The 18,455-nt window shown below is 39.2% G+C and overlaps 1 long non-coding RNA gene across 1 annotated transcript in view; it reads left to right on the top strand.

The window, feature by feature from the left end:
• Positions 1–18,086, top strand: part of LOC111868343 — a 39,133-nt gene extending 21,047 nt beyond the window's left edge. Inside the window, exon 5 of the long non-coding RNA XR_004513426.1 lies at positions 17,985–18,086. This is a non-coding gene — a long non-coding RNA (uncharacterized LOC111868343). The remainder of the gene's footprint in view (positions 1–17,984) is intronic.
• Positions 18,087–18,455: the final 369 nt, after the last annotated feature.

The raw sequence follows: 18,455 nt of genomic DNA, 5'->3' as shown, positions 1-18,455 counted from the left end.
GTTATGTGTGGGTGAATTTTGTTTCGATGGATTATTATTTTCGAGATCTCGCGTCCCACGGGTTGAGACACACTGATGTGCAGGTTCGTGCACGCAGCGAGCACGTGTTTGCTCTGAGCTCTCTTTGGACTTCGTCCATCGTTCGGTGTTCTAGAAACTAGAAAACACGACGTTTCGGGAACTGGAGCTGTTTCCGTTATGGTGAAGGGGGGGGGGAAGACACCTGCTCGGCTGGGTCCCATAGAATTAACTAACTTGAGGTCTCACTGTTNGTCCCAGATTCTTATGCAAAACTGTTATAAAATTCGCTGAAACGGAGAAGGCGGGCCGTCGATTTCCCTATTATGCGCTCATTTTATGCACTCTGTGAATTGGAAGGTTCCGTCAATCGAATAGTACAACTTCCCGTGATGTTAACATCTAATCCTCCATTGAAGGGCTGAAACTGCATTTTCGTCTGAGTAACTTAAATTTAATGTACGCGTCTCCCGTCCCGTCTCGCCAGACGCCGCTTGTTCAAGTGTCTGGGCGGCGTGTCGCTGATGACGTGGCGACGAGCAGACCCCCAACGCTGCAGGAGAGTTTTTGCAGTCTGGTGAATATCAGAGCTCTGCTTGCTCCCCGTTTCCAGTGTAACTGTATTGTGTGTCTCTCGTTTCAATGGAATTTCACAAACTTGACATCTGCAGTTTCCTGCAGCATAAGCTTCCATAATTATCACTAACCTTTAATTAATATCAGTTAAGAAAATGCTTCAAGGAACAGTAACAACATACGTAAAATGCACATAACTTCTAAACATTAAGATAACTACTCATAAACGGAAATTATTAAAATATGATTTCACAAATGTGGATAATCAATCCTGCCATTTTCTGTCAGCATAACATAGCCGTCACAAGCTTACACTTCTGAATTAGCCAAAATATTAACGCCAATATTCTACATGAAGTCAGAAACTTAATGAACTAAAGAATCCCTTAGTTACGTAGACATGATCCAATTAAAAAAAAAAAAACATTTCCTTTTCGTGAAATATACTACTCAGCACTAAGATGCGTTAACCCTACTTAACAGATCATAACACTGGCACACGTACAATATAAATTCTAAATTCACATTAGTCCAGTATCACCACATGTTTGGTCTTGTAGAAATTTGTTTGAAGAATTTTAAACAGTTTCAAAATTGTTGTTGCCAATAATTTGTGTTATTCGTATTCATGAATTCGTAATTTCTTCTAGTACTCTCCGTGTGAAATTGTAACCTAATTTGCTTTGTATTAACGTGCCGACATTAATATTAAAAATAATTCTAATTAAAATATTGTTATGTAGTGTAGTGTAAGTTTGATTTGTTTCATTTTATATTTGTAGTGTAGTGTAGTGTGATGTATGTAGTGTAATGTAGTATGATGTAGTATGGCATAGGTAACAAATAGGTAGTAGTTATAAGGGATAATTTGATTAATTTAGTTAACATGTACATGACAAGTTTCGTAATCTGAATATTTCTTAAACGCAGTAGACAGTAAGAAGTCAGTTATCTGTTGACCTCGACCTCTGAAAAGACCATCACAAAAACACATGTTATGACTAGACAGAAGGGTTGAGAAATATCTCGGCCCGGGTTCAAAAGATCATATGACCATATTAAAACTGCTCATTATATCCTTGTATGTTAAGAAATGATACCTTGAACTTAACTGTAAAATGTAAGTATGATATAAGAAGTAAGTTTTCGTGTGTGAAGTGGGAAGAGACCAACAACATCTGGACGAGTGTGCATCCATTGTACTTGAAGATTTACTTATTCTATTTCTGGAAAGTCCAATTAAACTATTTTCTACACTTAACTTTCTTCATCCTTCGAACTCCTTCGACTCTATTCAAGACAGAGCCCTTATCCTACGAATTAATTGAAACGTTGTATAAGAAGATAATTATACGACGTCTTGTGGTGATGCCCCGAAGAGATCACCTCGGCTACGCGACCTAAACTGGTGAGCAGCGGCGGGATCGAAGATTTCCTTGCTCTTCCATACTTCAAAAATTTTTCGGTGATCCACATCGAGGTGTTGGAGCATCATACTTCACTGGTCCTTCCACCTGAGGACTGGGAATGTCTTTTATTCCTCTAACTGGAGGCCGACGCAGCCCGTCCGTCTTCTGGCGTCAAGAGGTCGTCGACTGCTGTTCGAGTACCGGTTGGGGTCCTCGAGGGGACACCGCGCAACCCGACAACCTGCAACTATCCTTCTTCGCGGTGGTATCCGTTTCGCTAGTGGCTCCGAGGAGCGACCCTACTTCCTTCCATTTTTCAAGCAAGTCTTCACCTCTCATTGTTGCTTCTGGCGTTGTGTTAAATAGTAAACTATAGGTACATTAGATAGTTTGACATGCCTAATTTACAACAATCAAGTTCAAATAATGCAACAGAAATTTCTGAGGCTTATGATCAAGTCGTTCACGTTAATCACAGAATAGATTCTGTAGATACAGATGTTAAATTCTTGAAAACCACTTTTAGTGGCAATCCAAACGAACTACATGAGTTTATTGATAACGTGGAAAATGCCTTCAGCCTTCTGAACCCCGTGGATCATGCCATCTTTTGAAAATTTGTTTTGGCTCACATTAAGGGAGATGCAAAAACAGTATTAAGTTACCGTACTATTCCAGAGGAATTTCAGACATGGGAAACGGTCAAGGACAAATTAGAATTAAACTACGCTGTCCAGCGAACCCTTGACTTTTATGCTAACAAGCTGTTCACGAGCAGACAAATACAAGGTGAAAACGTAACAAAATGGGGAAACAGGATTGAGAAAATGACAACTGAATTAAATAGAGCTCTTAATAGGCAGATGGAACTTGGTCAATAGAAATGCAGGATGGGGGAAATAAAACAGTTTCATTATTGAGCCAATGCTGTTTCATTCAAGGACTTTATGATGATTCTATTAAAACAATTACACGGGTGAAAGCTGAGGAAAAACCATTGAAACAATTGATTGAAATAGCATTAGAAGAAAAAGTGCTAGGAAATCCAGAGAACAATTCAGAGCTTATAATGTAAATCTGGGCCGAACTAAGCATGTAAAATACGTATACAACCCACAAAATGTACGAAGTGTAGGTGGAACCCGTACCTCATCTGTTCAGGTAAATAGGAAACCAAGAGTAAATGCAACTGCAGCGGTTACTTGCTTCCGTTGTCAGAAGCCTGGTCATATGTCAAGGGATTGTAAGGGCAAACCTTTTTGTGAACTATGTAGTGAACATGGGCACGAAACAAGAGATGACAGGGGCAATCATGGAAACAGACTGTGGGGCTGTTTGAGCAACCCAGGTTCAGTCCCTTTCAAAAAGTTGAAGGTTGCAACTTTTTGCTGAATCAGATGATGATTTACCTCAAGGCTATGGCGAGGTGTTGATTGACACTGGGTCACAAGTTTCGTTAGTTAAACAAGACAGTTTAACACATGTTAAAATAAGACCTGAAAATATCTCTTTACAAACTGTAACTGGGGAACTATTTCCAGTAATAGGTGTTGTTGAATTGTGTGTTAATAATGTAAGACATGGAAAGAAGATGCAATTTTACATGGTGAAATCATTGTCACAAGATGTTGACATGCTACTTGGTCAGGACTGGTTAGAACTTCATGACGGTGAAATCAGAATTCCTTTGATACAGGACCTTGTAAATGTACCTCCTCTCAGAAAAACAGTTGTTCAGTTTGCAACAGCCGAACAAGGAATAAGATTTTGTCAAAATAAAATGATGGGTAAGAACCTTATTTGTGCTGATAGTATAGTTCAATGTGACCAAGGTAGATATAGTTGTTTCAAATAAATAATTGCAATGAAGAAGAGATGCTTGTAGAAAAAGTGCCTGAACTGACGGAGACAGAAAAAACGGAGGATCGTGTATATTTGTAAACAAAGAGTTGAAGACTAGAGAAATCACTTTTCTTAATGATTTGTGTTATGAAAATCATTTTGAGATATCTGTAGTGGAAATTGTAGAATACAAGTGGTTATTGGTGTGTATATATAGATCTCCTCATAGTGATGTGTATATGTTTTTGGACAAACTTGAAACACTTATTGACAGAGTTTATAAAAAAAAAAAAAAAACTTATAATTTGTGGAGATTGGAATATAAATTTACTCCAGGAGAATGAACAAGTTAGAATGCTTGGAAATATTTTGGCATCCTATGATCTAATAAATACAGTTACTATTCCAACAAGAGTTACAAGTAGTTCGGAATCCTTAATAGATTTAATGGTTATTAATAGACAGTTTAATAAGAATGATACAAAGGTTGTAGACTTGGGTTTTTCAGACCATTTGGCTCAGATTCTAAAGGTGTATGTAGACTTACGTAAGGTTGATTTAAAAAAGGTCTCGCGAAGAAAATACTCTAAAGAGAATGTAGATAAGTTCATAGATATCTTAAATAATGAATCATGGGAGGAAATTTATATGGAGAAGAATGTAAATGAACTTTATAAATTATTTATAAATAAGTTTTTATATCATTTTAATAGAGCATTTCCAGTGAAACTAATAATGAAGAAAAACAACAAGAATAATGCATGGATATCCAGAGGAATAAAGGTTTCCTGTCAAAAAATGCGGGTTTTAAATAAATTGAAACAAAGGATGTCACTTTCAAAGAATGCGCTGGGGTATATTAATAGATATCATAAAATTTATAAACGAGTTATTTCAGAAGCTAAAAAAAGACATAATGACAGACAGATAGTAAATGCTGCTAACCCAAATAAAGTGATGTGGCAAATTATTAATAAAAAAATGGGAAAATCAGGGAAAACTAATCAGGATATTTGGTTGCAAATTAATTCAAAGATGATATATCACCCGCAGAAGGTGGCAGATAATTTGAATGCCTATTTTATTGACAAGGTAGAAGAACTAGTGGAAAAGAATAGGAGTAAAGGTAGTGGAAGATCAGTACAAAAAGTCGTAGTAGACAATTCAAAGTCTATGTATTTTTTTCCAACTTCTGAAGAAGAAATAGTCTCAGTAACATCTAAATTGAAAGGAAAAGCCTCTTCAGGGGTAGATGAAGTCCCAGATTTTTTAGTAAAAGCATGCGTTACATGTATAAAAAAACCTCTTAGGTTTATATTTAATGAATCTATAAATCAAGGGGTATTTCCTGATCTTTTGAAAATAGCTAAAATTAGACCGGTCTTTAAGAAGGGTAATAGACAAGAAATTAGTAACTATAGACCTATATCGGTTATATCAATATTCTCTAAAATTTTAGAAAAAATAGTGTATAATAGACTGGTATCTTTTATTAGTAAATTTGAGATTTTAACGGTAAATCAGTATGGGTTTCAAAAAAATAAGTCGACTATATCGGCGTGTCAGACATTTATTGGTAATATACAAGAAGCTCTGGATAGGAGGTTAACTGCAGTTGGTATATTTTTCGATCTTTCAAAAGCGTATGATGTTATAGATCATGATATTCTGCTAAAAAAACTTGATCATTATGGAATAAGAGGAAAAATTAATGATTGGTTAAAATCCTATCTGAAAATGCGTTCTCAGTATGTTGAAATAACATCTAATGATAATAGGTACTCGAGAAATCGGTTTAGCTCGATAAGGAGGAATATAAAATTTGGAATACCGCAAGGGTCTACATTGGGCCCGCTTTTGTTTCTTTTATACATAAATGATTTACCCCAACATATAACAAATGGGGAGGTTGTTCTCTTTGCAGACGATACAAATATATTGGTTATTGATAAAGATAAAAGCATCCTTCAAGATAAAATAAAGAGAATTATGATCCAACTGGAATCTTGGTTTTCAAAAAACAATATGATTATAAATAATGATAAGACTAAAGCTATGTTATTCCAGTTAAAGAAACCGCATGACATCTCAGGGCCAGATATTATTTTTAATAATATAAAAATTAAGTATACATCTCAGTTTAGATTTTTAGGTATTAATATAACTCAAAATCTCAAATGGAGTGTACATATTCAGTCCTTGTGTTCAAAATTGAATAAAGTATGTTATATTATTAAATCTTTGAAAGATGAGGTAAGTTTACATATACTCAGGAATATATACTTTGCCAAATTTCAATCGTTGGTAAGTTATGGGTTGATTTTTTGGGGAGGAGAAAATGAAAGTTTTAAAGTCTTTAAATTACAAAAAAGGATGCTTCGTTTCATGAAAGGTGTAAATCACAGAGTGTCATGCAGACCTTTATTTAAAGAATTGAAGATTTTAACTATTACGTCCTTGTACATCATAGAGGTGTTGTGTTATTTTAAGAGATATAATATATACACTACAAGAAATACTGATTTATACGAGTATAATACTAGGAGGAAAGATGATCTTCATGTACAACAATGTAACACATCAGTTTTTAAGAAAAGTGTTATTAATGTGGGCATTAAATTATATAATATACTTCCTTTGGAAGTTAAAAAGTCAAAGGGATGTAACGAATTTAAGCATAAATTAAAATTATTTTTATTTGATCGTCCTTTCTATACATTGAATGAGTTTCTTCAACAGGGACATGAGGAAGCATAGCATTTGTAATAGTTATTGTTATATTTTAAAATTTTTATTGATGTTGTAAGGCAAGTACAGTTTTATTTTTAGTCTAATATATTCTAGGATTATAGAGCTTTTAACAGTGATGTATTTAGTGAGTTGACATGTTCAAGTGTTGCAGTTGTAACAGTATGAATGCAAATAAAATGAATATGAATATGAATATTAGCTTGAAAGAAAACACTCGCTTAGCTACACTACAGGGTCTCCTTTGCAAGGCAACAAAACAGGCGAATCTTCTTGCTGGTTTGCTGCACCTGTGAACAGAAACAAATACCTGTTAATATTCTCGAGTTATTGTAAGATTTACAAGACAACTGTAATTATCATATCATCTCCCTGTTACCATGAAGAATTCGCATGTTGATTGGAATGTACATCAGAGAATGTAACAGTTATCTGAGGGAATATCCCAGCATTTGTTCGGAGGAAGCGAATAACCGAGTTAAATCTTTGTGGTTTTATCAGTCCGTTTCGAGGATGGTGTCAAATTCGTCATTCAAATACAGTGAATTCTGTAAAGTCCAAATTGCCAAATATTGCCTCCCGTGTGCGGACGAGCTATACAACATTTCGAGTGTCTGAGAAGAGAAGGATTTAAATGAAATATCCGTATTGGTAAATATTTGTCTGATCGGAAGAAGAAGTAGATACAGATGGGAACGGACCATATATTTTACAAAGTGAGGTGGAAAAGCTATCAAGGAAATGAGGAATGGAAAGGATACAGGAGATGATGATGTACCTGGAGATGTGCTTAAGTTACTGGGAGAAGGAGGTTTGAAAACACTGACAAAACAAATAAACACCATATATGAAACTGGAGAGTGGCCCAAGGACTTTACAGAAGTTACAATGATTGCCTTAAAGAAAAAGACAAAAGCTACAAAATGCAGCGACCATCGCACAATAAGCCTTATTGCACATACAGCAAAGATAATAGGAAAGATACTTAAAAGAAGAATTGAAAGGAAAATGGAGGATACGAGTATACTTGGAGAAGATCAGTTTGGATATAGAAGAGGAAAAGAAACCAGGGATGCAATTGGGATGATGAGAATTATAGCAGAACGAACTTTGGAGATAGATGAAGAACTGTGTGTTTGCTTCATAGACTGGCAGAAGGCATCTGACCGTGTAAACTGAACCAAATTAATGCAGATCCTAAAGGAAACAGGTATCGACTGGCGTGAAAGACGATTGATTAGCAAAGTGTACATGGATCAGAAAGTTAGAGTACGACTGGACAGAGGGGAGACAAGAAGTGTGCAGAGTTCGACAAGGATGCTGTTTATCACCAATTCTGTTCAGCTTGTACGGAGAATGCCTTACCAAGGAAGCTGTTGTGGATGGGCTCAGAGACATCAAATTAGGAGGGCAAATTATTCAAACTGTGAAATATGCAGATGACCTTGTGTTAATGGCTAAGGAAGAAACTGTGCTAAAGGATATGATTGATAGACTAATCGAAAATGGAAGGTGCTATGGAATGGAAATGAATGTGGAAAAAACAAAAGTAATGAAAATTTTGAGACAACCAACCCCAGTCGTAATAAAGACAGACCAAAAATAACTGAAGAATTTGAAATGTTTTAAATATTTGGGTAGCTTGTTAAAAAATGATGGAAGGTGTAAATCTAGGATTGCTATGGCAAAAGCTGCATTTAGCAAAAATGGACTTAAATTTGGGAAAGAAACTAGTGAAATGCTACATTTGGAGCATGGCTTTGTATGAGGCTGAAATTTGGACATTTAGGGCAGTAGGTCAGAAACACCTGGAAGGCTTCGAAATGTGGTGTTGGAGAAGGATGGAGAAGATCAGTTGGACCGATTTTGTGAGAAGAAAGAGGTGTTATTTAGAGTCAGTGAGCAGAGGATTATCCTACACGAAATAAGAAAACGGAAGGCTAATTGGATTGGTCATATCTTACACAGTAACTGCCTTCTAAAAGAGGTTATTGAAAGAAAGACAGAATGGCGGATAGAAGTGACCAGGACGACGAGGAAGAAGACGTAAGAAGATGCTGGATGACCTTGGGGACAGAAGAGGATATTCTCATTTGAAGGAGAAAGCTCTAGATCGCATTAAGTGGAGGAACTGTTTTGGAGGAGACTGTGGACCTGTCTTCTTGAAAGATTACTGATGAATAAATGAATGAATGAATGAATTTTCTTACTTAAATGGTCTAAAACAAGGAGATGCTTTAACGCTATTGCTTTTCAAATTTCCTTGAGATTATGACATTGGGAAGGTTAAAAAAAAGATGGGACATCACCTGCTAGACTATACTGATGACTGATTTGGTGGGTGATAACATAGATACCTCACATGAAACAAAGAAGCTTTAACTGATGCTACTAAGGAGGTTGGTCTAGAAGTAAACGCAGAGAGAACTGGGTATATGTTACTGCCTCGTCACCAGAATGCAGGGAAAAATCATGACATAAAGAAAGGTAACAGTTGTTTTGAAAATGTGGCACAGTTCGGATATTTGGGAAGAACTGTAACAAATCAAAACCTGATTCAGGAGCAAGTTAAGAGGAGACTGAGTTCGGGTAATGCTTGCTACCATTCAGTCCAGAATATTTTGTCTTCTCGTCTGCTGTCTAAAAGCATAAAATTTAGGATATACTAAATTATAATTTTGCCTGTGGTTCTGTCTGTGTGTGAAACTTGGTCTCTGTCATAAGGGAGGAACACAGACTGAGGGTTTTTGAAAACAGGGTGTTGAAGATAATATTTGGACCGAAGAGAGATGAAGTGACAGGAGGTTGAAGAGATCTGCATAATGAGAAGCTTCATAACTTGCACTCTTCTCCAAATATAATTAGAAAGATCAAGTCAAGGAGGATGAGATGGGAAGGACAAGTAGCTCGAAGGGGGGAGAAGAGGAATGCTTATAGGATACTGGTGTGAAAGCCAGAAGGAACCCTTGGAAAAAAGAAAAACAGGTAGTACGCCTGTAGGATATTTGGGACGAATAACCTTAAGTTGGGAGCAATGTTACATGTACACCCATTGCTGGCAATGAGTTGCTAAACTAGCTACAGCGAAGGCAAGATTCTTGGTAAACAGATCATTGCTATGTTACGCAACAATAGAGGAGGCCGTGTTTTTTGTAGATCCCATCGACGCGTCAGTAGACTGGTTGGATAGCGATCACGTGATATGTGTTTACTGTAGGTCCGTGTCTGTGCCGAAATTTTATACGGGAGAGTGAAGCTCGTTTGCAGTCAGTCGTAGCTGAGAGTCCGAGTCAAGGACACAAAGCCGTTATGGAAAGGAGTTGTGAGGATTGAGCTGTGAAATGTTAATAGACATTGAAGACTTTATGCGTCCTGTAGTGCAGTGATATCTGGAGTGTGATAGTGCTAGTTCCTGTGTTTACCTGCGTTACCAGGAGAGGACTACTGTGTGTGTGTAACAGGGAAGTATAAAGTGTAAATCACTGAAAGCACTCTACTAATTGTAATTAAGATAACTTGTAACCGAAGTGCGACCGCCTCTGTGGTCAAGTGGTCAGCGTTCCTGCCTCGATTCCCGGAGTTAACAGATCTTTTCTGAGAAGTAGTGGGTCTGGAACAGGGTGCACTCAGCCTCGTGACGATAATTGAGGAGCTATTTCAAGGAAAGAGCGGCTCCGGTCTAGAAAGCCGAAATTAACGGTCGGCAGTATTCGTTGCGCTGACCACGTGACACCCTCTATCCGCAAAATTTGCCACTAAACTTCGTCGACAAGCGGCGGTCGCTGGGTCGGTATAGCTCGCTTGCGGACTAAAATCACGGAGTTTGTTTTTTGTAACCGAAGTGCTAATGAATCCTATCATCCAACTAGAACCCGTTATTTTCGTCACGCGTACTACCCTACACGTGACAATATAATATATAGGTTAAAATCTGTCTTTCAACAAGGCCATGACAGCAATATTAAAACTAATTATCAACTCGTAATCCGTTATTGCCTTCTCATCTCAATCAACGGCACACATCCACAGCAGTTGATACAGCGTCATTTGCGTGAGAATCAAACCCACCAAGTGCTTGTTTCTATCAATTGTATTGACTTTGAGAGTTCAGGTATGAACTATTTATACATAATAAGGAACTCCCTTCCAACTCGCCTAAATTCTTCTTTACTTAATTTAACTTAGTGCAAAACAGAACTGCCAACATCTAACACGATTAAGCATTCAAACACAGCCATTTGAAATGTGAAGTCTGTCGGGTTTTAATGTGAGCAGACGTTTAGGTCTGGACTAAGCCATAAATAAATATTTCTAAACCATTCTGAAACCCACAGCTACATTAAAGTAAGCTTACATTGAAAATAACGACGATAATGACGGCACGAACAACAAAAGAAATAGGCTAATAATAACTGCATGAACTGCAGGAGGACAGTCTATAGACTTAGTGCATTTAAGTTGGACAACTTGATAAAAGTCTGCAACGTTATGACTCTGGATTTGTACATACCGTTTGCAGGTTGTCCCCGATTACGGCGATTTCTTTCCTGTGAACAGAAATAAATGTCTGCTAATATTCTCAAGTTACTGCAACATTTACAGGATAAGTGTAATTATATATATACACACTCCATTACCATAAAGAATTCGTATAGTTGGAATGTACATCAAAGGAAGTAATCACTTCCTAATTGAGGAATATCCTGGTATTTGCCTGAGGAAAACAACTATACTAACTAAAGTATTTGCGGTTTCTATCAGTCCCTCCGGCATTCTGTCGAATTCGTGATTAAACAACAGTAAATTCTGTAAAGTCAAAATTGTCAAATATTGGCTCCCGTGTGCGAGCGAGCTTATATTATCGCTATTCAATAATTCGAGTATCTGAGAAGAGAAGGATTTAAATGAAAGAAAGTAAAGTCCGTATAGGTAAATATTTGTCTCATACATTTTCCTATCCAAAATGGTCTAAAACAAGGAGATGCTTTCACTCAGAATTTTCGGCTAAGAGACAGGAAATGACAAAGATTAATAACAATCGAAAAACTTATTATCGCCGACTGCGATGTGAATTAGTCCATCCTATGAAGGGACAGTTGACCAGGTGATTCTCCAAAACTCCCTAGTGTAAAGTTCACTTCTGTTCTAATATTCTGAAATTTGAGACACCTTTATGAAGCGTTTCTGGCTTTCCCTCATTAGTCGTTGAAATTATAGGGTCGGTGTTTTAATTTTATTCTTTTGAAAACTCGAATTCTCCGTTATTTATTGGTCGGAAGAATTTTTATGTCGTGTTTCGGTCGCCGATCAGAGTGGCCACACGGTGTAAGGCATGAACTGTCTTGGCTTGCTCGAACGCTGGGATCGTGGGTTCGAATCCCACTCGAGGCATGGATGTTTGTGTTCTGTATATAGGTATAGGACCTGCGACCGGCTGATCTCCCTGCAAGGGATCCTACCGACTGTGTAAAAAGGTCAAGAACCTGGAAAGCGGCCAAGACCTAAAATAGAACTCCAGAGGCATAAATAGGTATTTAGGTAGGGTGGGTGTGTCGTTGTTGTTTGGTGTCTGCTTAAATACTTCAGCCTTTCAAATCTGAGTACATTCACCAGAAGTCACAAAGTTACTCGTACTTGTAAGATTTGAGGCTTTCACGGCGGTGACTATGAAGAAAGCAGTCTTCTGGGATTTTGCTTGCAGATTTCTTATATATTTTTTCTTCTACCCTGAAGATGGAGGCGATACGTTCCTCCGAAACGTCGGTTAACACCACATATACACGGTGCAAAATCCCAGAAGACTGCTTTCTTCTTACTCGTACTTGTTTTTCACCATTCCTGAAACCGGTGCGTCTCTCCCGAACAGTAATTCTCTGCTCTAAGAAAGGTACATAATTAACCGACGCAGCACGCAGATTCAGGGGTCTAAGTCATCGTTTTGGAAGCAACACAAATAGACTTAGGAAACAGTCCGGACATTAGTGACTGTGCGACAGGAACTTTCACTGAAAACGAAATAGTCTCACCGTACAGATGTTCGGGCTCAGCTCAATAGTCGTGAAGCTTTTGCAGCCTATTTCTCTCCATCTTTTCAAAAAGTAAAAGAATGCTTATGAGAGAAGTTCCTATACCAGTATATCCAACAATAACATAAACATATACAGGCATGTAACAGTTCGTCTGAATGCCGGAATATTGCAGTGCACGGTTGTCAGTCGTCCTCTCTACGTAACCTGTGGTCCGACAGCACCGCCTCCAAGCTACTGTGTTGTGAGCCTGCTTTCAGTATGTGTTCATATGAACTGTCATCGTTGCCAAGCAACGGATTGATAAACACGTTTCCGCGGCGAGGGATACTCACCTAACAATGCAAGAGTTTATGGACGCAATGTTTTCTATCAAAAGAGATAGGCGATCAGTTCTTCCCAGAATTCGTTCTTAGTATACATTTCCTCACTTTTGCTCCTTAACTTAAATTCAGATCATGCGTGCACAGTTGACTTGTACGATGTGTGCACTCGATTTTCCAGATGTCCACTACCTCCTCCTGTCTGGGTGACTTCACGACACTTGAATTATCGCATACTGCATACTGGCCAAAGTTAGGGAAGTAGGTGAATGACGAATTGGAGAGGATTAGGAATGAGACGGCAGTATCTGAGGTACTATTCCGGCATATGCATTGAGGGTGCGAAGAATATGAGTCAGAGTGCTGGCGTCGCAACTGGGATTTGAACCCATAACTTCCGAGAATACGAGTCTGGAACTCAAGTCTCTTCGGTTACGAAGCCACAGTGCTTCCGACTTGTATTGGGACTGCCCGATTCGATTCTTGACCGTGACATTGACTATCCTGACCGAGAAATTCGTAACTTTCCTGCCACAGTCCAAGCAAATGACGGAACTGAAAAAATCAGTCAACAGGAGCATCCTTTCCCGTGTTGACAGATTCAGAATTCACTAGTCGTGGTACCACGTGGCGCTATATAGTCTGAGTTGCTTACAGATGCGATAATGAACCGCAAAAGAGCAAGTGAAATGAGCCTGCCCAGGAGAACTCCTCACACCAGTTCGAGGAGCCACTAATTCACTAACCGTGGTACCACGTGGCGCTATATAGTCTGAGTTGCTTACAGATGCGATAATGAAACGCAAAGAAGCAAGTGAAATGATGAGCCTGCCCAGGAGCCCTCCTCACACCAGTTCGAGGAGCCACTAATACGGACCGCACAGGTCCTCACGCCCGGTCTTCGCAGTGTGAATAATGGAAAAATCCCTGACATTGCCAGGAAATGAACCGCATATTTTTCTTTAATTTGGCCCATTGCCTAGAGAGTGTGATGCTTGAAAAGTAAAGAATCAGTTGTCAAGGAACTTACCCAATAATAAATCGCCGCATACACCGCTCCGGCAGCAACTGTGTATGCAAGTTTTTCCCACTGCAACACAAACCAGTACAAGGAATATATAAGAATTAATTCTATTTGGAACTCATCTACTGATCAAGTGACTGAGTTTCTGAAAGAGCCTTTTTAAATATATGGCAATTTTTTTATCTTCCAAATCCCTTCGAAGAAATTTGAATGAATCTCTCTCTCTCCCAGAAAACATTTGAATACATCATTTAAACAAAATTATTATTGCTTAGTACTGAGCTACTTAGAGACTAACTAGAGGCTATGCATATATTATTGCTTTGATGAAACTTACGTTCATTTGCCATGTGCCATAAAACGTCTCAACGGCGTAAGTGATGGCTGAAAAAAAAAAGACATGAGAATGCTACACAGATGCATATTCACACTCCAAATATCTCACTTGTTACAGTAATGCTAATTTCCTCATTTCAGAAGAGCAGGGCAAGCCCAGGTAATTTCACAGCAGGACAGCCCATAAAACCCACAGTGTTATTTCAGTGCCTGTTTAGATCAGTGCAATCAAAAGTAACTGCACGTACTGGCTCCTGAATAGACGTAAAATCGGATATTCATTCAGAAAAGCTAGCGGAAATTCTCTGAAATATAGAGCAGGTGTGTGGCAGATGGTGGAATGAGAACTGGTAGGAGAAACTGGAGCACACAGAGAAAACCCTGCCCAGTGCCAATTTTTCCGTCACAGATATTAAGAGGCATTTTCTGGGATGGAACCCAGTGAAAGAAGATGGGTGAGCTACTAACCACCTGTGCTATAACACGGACTACTCTAACCCATGTTTAATATCAAGTTATGTATACTAGCAACTGTGGATCCATTGTGTTGACGCCTAGAATTACAGTATAAACAGTGTGCATTCATCTACTGATGGTCTCACTGATGAAAGGGGGTATCATATCGGTGGGTTATGAATCACACATGACAATACGCGCAACATGTTACACTTTAATGTAACTCGACTATTAAGACGGGATATTCCCCAGTTCAATGGAAAGTCACGCTGATCACATGGTTCCGGAATCTGGTAGACCGTGGCGGAAGCCAGCTCATATAGACCTTTGGGCCTACTTCCAGTAATGAGCAAAGTCTTCGGAAGAGCAGTACTCAAGAGATTGCGCCAGGGAGTAGAAGAAATCCGACTCCTCCCGGACAGAAACACTACCACAGAACAAGTACTCCGAATTGCACAGATAATAAGAGGAACTGTACTGCTCTGCGGTGTTCCCAGTTAGCACACAAGCGCATGATAAACTATGGTACCCAGGCCTCTTGGTCAGGATCAGAGAAACCTTCCCTATGCAGACTACTGAATATTGGAATCACATTTAAGGGGCGCATACACGTACGAGTCTGGCTCGCGAGTCCGACTCGGCTCCAGTTCCAATGAGCCAAACTCGTCCGTATGAGTGTCGCAAAGTTTGGAGTCAGCTCATGCGTTTATGGTGAAATTAATCCGAGCCCGGCTCTCGAGTCAAGCTCGCCGAGCCAGACTCGTACGTGTATGGACCCCTTAACGGACAGACTCTCTCAAGTAAAATTCGAAGACGAAACCACAAACTTAAGGAAAACAGAAGCAGACGTACCGCAAGGAAGTGTCTCAGGACCTGTCCTATACTTTATCTATGCAAGCAACCTCCCGACGTCAGACAACTCAACAACTGCTACCTTCGCGGATGTTACAGCAATCTTAGCCACACATGAAGGTCCAGCGATAGCCTCAGTGAATCTCCAAGCCACCATGAATAAACTTGATTAGTCTAAGAAATGGAGAATTAAAATAAATCGAAGCAAATCTACTCATATTACATTCACCCTACGCAAGCAACCCTGTCCGACAGAGCAAATGGACCATGTTGAACCACCCCAGGAAGAAGTGAAATATCCGGGCATGCATCTCGACAGAAGACTGAGATGGGCAAAGCACATCAAAACCAAAAGAAAACAGCTCAACCAATGAAATCCTCCAGCGCTTTCAGTCCAAGACCCTCCGACCCATCAGAACGCGCCTTGGTACACAAACAACCGCAGGATCCATGAAGATCTCCAAATGAAAACAGCGCTCAGTGAAGTAGAAAAAGTGGAATACCAAATTCTTAAGAACATTAGAAAAGCACACAAATGCACTAGCAGTGAACATGTTAGACAAAAGTGAACTACACATAGACTGAAAAGATACACCGTCCTAACTCTACAAGATAGACCTGAGTAAAACCCCAATACAAGCATTCAAATGCTATCTAATTGGAAACAAAAACGGCACTGGGCATAACTCATTCACGAGCCAGTACTTACTGAACATATATATTTACAGCACTCTGCAGATTATGTATAATAAAGGTGTGAAAAAGATGGGATCTTAGCTCGGGAATACAGGACTTCCCAGCTACTCTATGTACGTTATTATATCATGTACTATACACGTAAACCTGCAAACAATCAGAATATACTGACAATAGACGGACAATGACTTCGACAAATGTGAGATCTGTCCTCTCGTCAGAGAGGCCGACCCATATCAACAAAACCGTAACTGTCTGTCAGTAACTAAGACCTGGTCATGAACCCCAGAGGGGGCCTGACACCAAGACGGACGGACTGACCGATCGTCGGTCGCGATGTGACTTGGCTTTGGTGTCACCTAGCAACGACAAGTGAAGACTATAACAAAGTGCAAAGCATTGTGCGTGCCGTATTTATTTGTAGAGTGTGTAAATTAACGAGACTATTATAATCATTTGTAGTTATGAGTCATAACTGTTCAGTAAATCCAGTAATAAATCCAAAACTAGTGTCTAGTCACTAACACGTGACACTATGTTACTTAGCAGCGAAGAGGCCAAAAACACACTCAGTATATTTTATGACGTCCAGAATCGGCTTTCTTCCTGAAACAATGAATGGAAAAATTAGATTTTTCTTTTATTACTTACCAGGCAACAAATTGAGATTCTTCCGTCATTTTGCCTGTAAGTATGTGGAATCGTGAGAAATTATTTTCCATTTTCAGCTCAGGTGTTACTAAGAAATACAAATTACCTTCACCAAGANAGCCGTATTTATTTGTAGAGTGTGTATATTAGCGAGACTATTATAATCATTTGTAGTTACGAGTCATAACTGTTCAGTACATGCAGTAATCAATCCAAACCCAGTGTCTAGTCACTAGTAACATGTGATAATATGTTACTTACCAACAAAGAGGCCGCATGCACATTCCACGGTCTCTATGAGAAAAGCTGGCATTTCTCCTGAAACAATATATGGATAAATGAGATTTATCTTTTATTACCAGGCAACAAATGGAGATTCTTCCATCATTTTGCCTGTAAGTATGTGCAATCGTGAGAAATTGTTTTCCATTTTCAGCTCACTTACCAGGCCTTTGCAGAAATGGCCGAGAATGACTCCATATATGATTATGCGAGAACCGTATAAAGGAATTCAATTTGATATCTGTCATTTTCGCCCAGAAAACGTGGTCAACACCAGACGAATAAGTAGGTTCATTTGGAGGTGTCACGAACAAATAAAAATTATACATTCACCAAGAGTTTTAAGAGCAGGTTAAATTCGGAGAATATTTCGAGAAGTCGGCACTAATCGGTTTGGTAATGTCGGCAGCACAACTGCAAGCAGGGGACAGCTGTTTCTGTTCTGGAACTTGTATCGAGCACCAGTTTTTCTTGTATTAGAGGCGGAGGAGGTTATTTCCATCATGGATAAGGTGGCTGACGATGTTGCAGTGGGTCGGTGTATAGCCGTACTCAAGGGTATATTCGACAAAGCAGCTGTGCCGCACCTTCCAGAGACTTTAGTGATTCTCTGGAGAACCAATTCGTGAGCCTATGTTTCCCTCCCCTTTGTGGTCGTGAGATCCGCTGAGGGTTACGATACGTTTTCTTGTTGCTGTATCCACCACATCTGGAAAAGGTGTGAAGTGTAGACATTGCTTTGCAGGTGAACATACCATCAGCAATTATCCTACCACAGCCCCATGGTCCACTGGTGATTTCGTACGAAGTCCGCAAGTTTCACCAGAGGTACCAGTTTTAGCAAGTGACTGAGTTGCGCTCTAGGGAGCTGTCCCGTAGACAATACAGAAATTGAAGAAAGCAGTCTTCTGGGATTTGGCACCGTGTATATGTGGTGTTAACCGACGTTTCGGAGAAACAGAAATTGGCTGTAAACAAACTCCTACCTTCTATGCAGCTGAAGTGTCTGGAATTATGTAAACACAAATGGACATACATAATGTGACATGACGCCTGAAGGCCGGAATAGTTCATTGCTGGGCAACCGCTCGGTGTACAGGTTCCCGTAGAAGTGAACACGCACGCAACAATAAGAGAACCCATTTCTAAGAAACGGGCAGGTAAATACACAACAACAGGATTATTTATGGTAAAGGTGTCTTCTGTTCGAGCCTTG

Source organism: Cryptotermes secundus, unplaced genomic scaffold (assembly GCF_002891405.2).
Source record: "Cryptotermes secundus unplaced genomic scaffold, Csec_1.0 scaffold1904, whole genome shotgun sequence".
NCBI classification, from domain to species: domain Eukaryota; kingdom Metazoa; phylum Arthropoda; class Insecta; order Blattodea; family Kalotermitidae; genus Cryptotermes; species Cryptotermes secundus.
This window is presented reverse-complemented; position numbering and strand designations above follow the sequence as displayed.